The sequence below is a fragment of the Cebus imitator genome, unplaced genomic scaffold (genome assembly GCF_001604975.1).
Source record: "Cebus imitator isolate Cc_AM_T3 unplaced genomic scaffold, Cebus_imitator-1.0 Scaffold103, whole genome shotgun sequence".
NCBI classification, from domain to species: Eukaryota; Metazoa; Chordata; class Mammalia; order Primates; family Cebidae; genus Cebus; species Cebus imitator.
Genome location: NW_016107418.1, coordinates 6,314,037 through 6,320,633, shown reverse-complemented (window position 1 = coordinate 6,320,633; position 6,597 = coordinate 6,314,037). Strand labels below are relative to the sequence as shown.

The following is a 6,597-nucleotide window of genomic DNA, read 5'->3' as shown; positions in this document are numbered from 1 at the left end:
TAATCCTATGGATATATACCCAGTAATGGGATTGCTGGGTCAAATGGAATTTCTATTTCTAGGTCCTTGAGGAATCACCACACTGTCTTCCACAATGATTGAACTAATTTACACTCCCACCAACAGTGTAAAAGTGTTCCTATTTCTCCACATCCTCTCCAGCATCTGTTGTCTCCAGATTTTTTAATGATCACCATTCTAACTGGCATGAGATTGTATCTCAATGTAGTTTTGATTTGCATTTCTCTGATGACCAGTGATGATGAGCATTTTTTCATAAGTTTGTTGGCCTCATGTATGTCTTCTTTTGTAAAGTGTCTGATCATATCCTTTGCCCACTTTTGAATGGGCTTGTTTGTTTTTTTCTTGTAAATCTGTTTCAGTTCTTTGTAAATTCTGGATATCAGTCCTTTGTCAGATGAGTAAATTGCAAAATTTTTTCCCATTCTGTTGGTTGCCTATTCACTCTAAAGACTGTTTCTTTTGCCGTGCAGAAGCTGTGGAGTTTGATTAGGTCCCATTTGTCTATTTTGGCTTTTGTTGCCAATGCTTTTGGTGTTTTGGTCATGAAGTCCTTACCTACACCTATGTCCTGAATGGTTTTGCCTAGATTTTCTTCTAGGGTTTTTATGGTGTTAGGTCTTATGTTTAAGTCTTTAATCCATCTGGAGTTAATTTTAGTGTAAAGTGTCAGGAGGGGGTCCAGTTTCTGCTTTCTGCACGTGGCTAGCCAGCTTTCCCAACACCATTTATTAAACAGGGGATCCTTTCCCCATTGCTTGTTTTTGTCAGGTTTGTCAAAGATCGGATGGTTGTAGATATGTTGTGTTTCCTCCGAGACCTCTGTTCTGTTCCATTGGTCTATATCTCTGTGTTGGTACCAGTACCATGCTATTTTGATTACTCTAGCCTTGTAGCATAGTTTGAAGTCCGGTAGTATGATGCCTCCTGCTTTGTTCTTTTTGGTTAGAATTGACTTGGCTATGCGGGTTCTCTTTTGGTTCCATATGAAGTTTAAGGTGTTGTTTTCCAGTTCTGTGAAGAAGGTCATTGGTAGCTTGATGGGGATAGCGTTGAATCTGTAAATGACTTTGGGCAGTATGGCCATTTTCACAATATTGATTCTTCCTAACCATGAGCATGGAATGTTTCTCCATCTGTCTGTGTCCTCTCTTATTTCATTGAGCAGTGGCTTGTAGTTCTCCTTAAAGAGGTCCTTTATATTCCTTGCTAGTTGTATTCCTAGGTATTTTATTCTCTCTGTGGCAATTGTGAATGGCAGTTCTTTCTTGATTTGGCTCTCTTTACGTCCGTTATTGCTGTATAGGAATGCTTGTGATTTCTGCACATTGATTTTGTATCCTGAGACTTTGCTGAAGTTGCTTATCAGTTTCAGGAGGTTTGGGGCTGAGACGATGGGGTCTTCTAGATATACAATCATGTCGTCTGCAAATAGAGACAATTTGACTTCCTCCTTTCCTATTTGAATACCCTTTATTTCTTTTTCTTGCCTGATTGCTCTTGCTGGTCCCCTTCTTTTCCTCATTCTGACCTGATGATACATAGCTTAAACCAGACTTTATAAAGTAAAAGCGTAGGGCTATAACATACGTAAGACTGGCCACTTCCTGGGTTACAAACTGAATAGGTTGTGAGATTGTGGGTGCAAGTTCCTAAGCGGGTTCCTGTACGCTCATAATAAGTGTGGTATAACAGAGTCCTAGTTATTGTGCTTCCCGCTATCCTTTGGTATAAATAAAGGGACTGCCTTAATGGGGAAGAGTAAGAGCAAAATAAAAAGTAGCATCTTTACACCCACCAGGGACAAAAGAGTTCCCTTCCTGGAGGAGGGGGTTAAGCATAGCGACAAACTAATAATAAAACAGCTGATAGCACAAGGAAAATTACTAGACTTAAGATTTTTAACCACATTTACTTACCTGATGTTAATCTAAGCTTCAGCTGTGCGTAGACTAGTCAGCTTCCAGAGTGACTCAAAGAGGGCTGTTGCTTCCTCAAGCTTCAGCCGTGCATAGACTGGTCAGCTTCCGGAGTGACCAGAGCAGGGCTGTTGTCCCTGTCAGCAGCTTGGTTTTGTCAGCGGATCAGCCAGCGTCAGTGGTCTGGGTCCCGCTGGCAGGTCCACTTGACCTGGGCCACTGGCTTCAGCTGACTGTGGTGGATCCAAGGCACGATTCCTGCAACACTAGCAACAGTGGGAGTGGACAAGATTACAGCATGAGGCCCATCCCATATAGGTTCCAGGGTAGTTGGATTCCACTTTTTAACCCAGAGTTCCCAGGTTTAAAAGGGTGTACTGGGTCAGCTAGGCTTATGGGCATTCCTTGTGTACCCAACCATAGACACTGCATGGCTGTCCTTAAAGCCTGCATCTGCCTCCTTAAGGCTACTTCCCCTAGCTCTTGGAGATCACCTTTAATCTGAATTATGCTTGGGGGTGGCTGGCCGAACACGATTTCATGGGGCAAATACCCAGTTTGCTTAGTGGGGGTGCATCTGACTTGGAAGAGGACCATGGTCAAGACCTGATCCCACCACAGATGAGTTTCTTGGCAATATTTCTTCAGCAGCTGCTTGAGTGTCCGGTTCATGCTCTCTACTTTTCTTGAGCTCTGTGGCTGGTAGGCAGTGTGCAGCTTCCACTTTATTTTTAGTGACCGTGTTCCTGTGCTATCTCGGCTACAAATGCTGGTCCACCGTTTGACCCTAGAATTAGGGGCAGTCTGAATCTGGGAATAAAGTCTCTCAACAGTACGTTAGTCGCTTCTCATGCTTTTTCTGTTCAGGTGCGGAAAGTCTCAACCCATTCCGAGAGGGTGCAAACCAGCACCAGCATGGTACCGATAGCCCCTGCCCGGGGCATTTCGGTGAAGTCCGTAAGCAAGTTTTCACAGGGCATGGCTCCTATTTCTGAATTCCCAGGGAAGCCAAGTGGGCCCTTGCCATGGGTTGTTCTGAGCAGAAGTTAGACACTGTTCACAAATGGCTTGGGTGATGGCAGTAAGCCGGGGCACGTAGAAATAGTGCCTTAGTAGCGTTTCTAGTGCTGTTTTTCTCATGTGAGTTCCTTGGTGGAACTGCTTTGCAAATCTAGGAGCCACCACTTCAGGAGTGGCTAATTTCCCAGTGGAGAATTTCCACCATCCTCCAATATATTTTCCAGTTTCTTGGGCAAACCAGGCCTTTTTATTCAGAAAGTAACATGGAGCTTGAGCTTCCCGGAGAGGAGGTTCTGGGAGGAGGGGCATAGCTAAGACTAAGACTTTTCTTTTAAGTTTAGTGTGATCATTGCTGCCCGTTTTGCTTCCCTGTTTTCTTTTATGTTTCCTTTGGCCTCTGGTGTCCCTGCCTTTTGGTGCCCTTTGCAATGCATAACAGCCACTTTTTTTTTTTTTTGGAGCCATACAGCATCTAAGAGCTGTAGAATTTCTTCCTTGTACTTTATTTCTTTTCCTCCAGCAGTTAAAAGTCCTCTCTCCTTATATATAGCTCCGTGAATATGCAATATGGCAAAGGCATACTTGGGGTCAGTATAACTGTTAACCTTTTTGTCTTTTGCCAGCAAAAGCGTTCTTGTTAAGGCTATCAGCTCTGTCTTCTGAGCCGACATTCCAGTGGGCAGAGGCTGAGCCTCCACTGCTGAGTCCAATATTACCACTGCATACCTAGCCCAGTGGACTCCTTCTAGCACAAAACTGCTCCTATCTGTAAAGTATTTAACATCTAGGTCTCTGAGGGTCTGTAAGGTCTTCTTGGCTTGAGAACACCTCGTCTACTGTTTCCACACAGTCATGAAGAGGGGCTCCTGGTTTTAACTTCACGACTACTAGTGCCTGATTTACAGTCAGCCCAAGTGGACTGTCTTTAGCCCATACTCCAGGAATTTCATCAATTAGCCTGGCTGATAATTTCATCTCCTTCAGCATACTACGCTGCAATGGTGCCTGTACTTTCTTTGTGTATAGTCTCCACTTAGCCTGTGGGACAGTAAGGGTTAACATCATAGCTTTCGGCTGAGTTAGGCTTAAAGTCATATCTCCTAAGGTAATTTGGGCTTGTAACTTTTGGAGCCGATCTCTCCCCAGTAGGGGCACTGGACAGTTTGGGAGGTATAGGAATTTATGTTGGACTTCTCATCCTCTGATAACACACCTCTTTGGCTTACAAAACGGCCTCTTTTCTGGGATCCCTGACACACCTGACAATAGTTGTTTCTGGGATCCCTGATACACCTGACAATAGTCGTGTGTTCTTTGGAAAATGGCCCTATGGGCTTATTACCGAGTGTTCAGCTCTGGTATCTACCATAAAGTCCATCAGCTGGCCCTGCCAGCCTAATCAAGTCAGTTTCTGACTCTCCTGGGGCCTGATAGCCTCTGACTGGCAGTTTTCCAGTCTTATAGTCTCTGCCATTTTCCTCCTTGCCCTCAGGGCATTCATTTTTTCAGTGTCCTTTCTTCACACTGATTCTTCTCTAGTCTTAACTTTCAGACCTTAGCCTAACTTGGCCTTTTCCACGTCCACGTCCTCTTAGCACATTCGCCCCCTTTCCGTGAGAGCCCCGCTAGTAGACTGGCTTTCCTTTTAAGTCTCCGATTAACTTCCCTTTGTGCCTCTTGGTCACGATTAACGTACACCCTGGTGGCCACATCTAAAAGCTGGGCGGCATGCATGCCTACAAAACGTAACTTTAGTAATTTCCGTCTAAATCTTTTATGGCCAGACTCACCCGGGTTTCTCGGGGGCCATCTTGGCCAGCGCACCCTCTCCCCTTTCCTGATCCTGCTGTTGGGGGGTCCTGGCTCTTCCGTCTCCCCCTGCATCGGGGCTTGTCTGTGTCCTATCCCCTAGTCTCAGGCGGCGGAGGCGGTGGTCTGGGCGCTGCTCTCCCTGCTCCCTCAGTCCTAGGGCGCCCAGCTCCATGACCTTGACTTTCCTCTCTAGCTTCCCCAGGCAAGGGCTCAGATTCCTCTTTGCGGGGTTGTAGACTGGGGTGTGAGCGCAGCTGCTCAGGGCTGGCCTTGGTAAAGGAGGGTAAATCGGTGTAAAGGACGGGGGACTTCTCTCTCCGCTGGCGATTCCTGCAACATCGGCTTTCCCGGTTTCCCCTCTGGCTTTTCCTTTGTCTCTGAAACTCCCGCAGAGCTGATCTATCTTTCACGCTGGGCTGGGCTGGAGCTGGGAGTGTTTTGCAGTAAGTTGCCAAACAGGGCTGCAGCCGTGCAGGCAAGTTTGAATTTTTTCATCTGTGAGTTACTATAAGGGGATTGGTCTGGATGCCCTGGCTGTCCTCCGACCCCGTCACCCCCTTAAATACACGGCCAATGATTTCTCTATCTATAGTTCCCTTGGCCAGCCAACCGACACTAAAAGAAGGCCATTCTATTTCACAGAGAGTTCTTAACCTCTGGGGACTCAGCTTGACCCTATAATCCCTGTGTAGGGCTGTTGGCCCCACAGGGTCGTGGGGTGTCCTTAATGCTGTGTTGAGGTGCAGGATCCCAGAAGTAGAGAGACAGGACACTGAAGAACTGGTGAAGAGCACCTGGACTCAGGGGGCCCTGCCACCTGTGGGCCGAGATCCGCAAGGCGCCGAATGCTCAGAACCATCTGTATTTATTAGGTGCAAGCAGGGGGAAGGGTCGTAAGTGAGGTCATCATCTATAGGCTTAGTGATAGGGCATACATAATCACGTGAGCCACAAGCCAGGGGGCCACCCCATTATGTCTCTGGGCAGAGAGGTGGGCCGTGTGCCACAGGGGGCCGTGCTATGCACAGTAGTAGAGGGTGGTGTACAGAAAAGGGGTCCAGCCCCATTAGGTCACTGAGGTAAGGAGATGGGCTGTGTGCAACAGGTGTTGTGCACAACACTTCTTATCTGGGGGCTGGAGACTTCAAAGGGTTTCTAATAGAAGGATACTGTAAGCCAATGCAGTGGGAGCTGACAGACTTGTGCTCTTCTCTTAAGATATTTATGGGAGGATGATTTGAGCTAGCACAGAAGCGAGAAAACACTGACAGGGTGTACAGCCGCAGTGACTGGTCACACCAGAGGACTTCTTCTCCCTTAGTTATTTCCAGGCTCTCAGGCCTGAGGCCTACTTTCCACAGGAACTGGATGCAAGGCACTACAACTCCTTTATCAGGAGGAGAGGCTCTTGCTCCAAGCCTGCCACACAGCGTAATCCCTTTCAGGCAGGGAAGCCACCACCTGGGTCTTTGGTTCTTGTCCTGGTCTGGCTGTTTTCCCAGGTACTGCTTCTGTTCTGTGACTGCTCTAGGCATTCCTCCTACTACAAACAACTATATGGTTATATGGAAGGATTCTAGAAATCAGGACTAAATGTGTCAGTACAGCTCCGACTACATCTGTTATATGATTATATAGAAAGATTATATGGAACTAAGTATGATTATATATATAAGCTAGATATAGTAAGCAGTGAGCTATATTTCAGGCACGAATTGTGCCTGGGGTCTGCACAGTTCTCCTTCCTCAGTGCCCATGGTGGGTGTTACCCACACCCCGAATAACCCTTCCTACAGTTCTTTAACATACATTCTAATGGGGTGGG

At 46.7% G+C, this 6,597-nt stretch overlaps 1 pseudogene; it reads right to left on the bottom strand.

Moving 5' to 3' along the window:
• The window catches only part of LOC119472531, an 18,732-nt pseudogene extending 12,425 nt beyond the window's left edge, over positions 1-6,307 (bottom strand).
• Between the last annotated feature and the right edge of the window lie 290 nt (positions 6,308-6,597).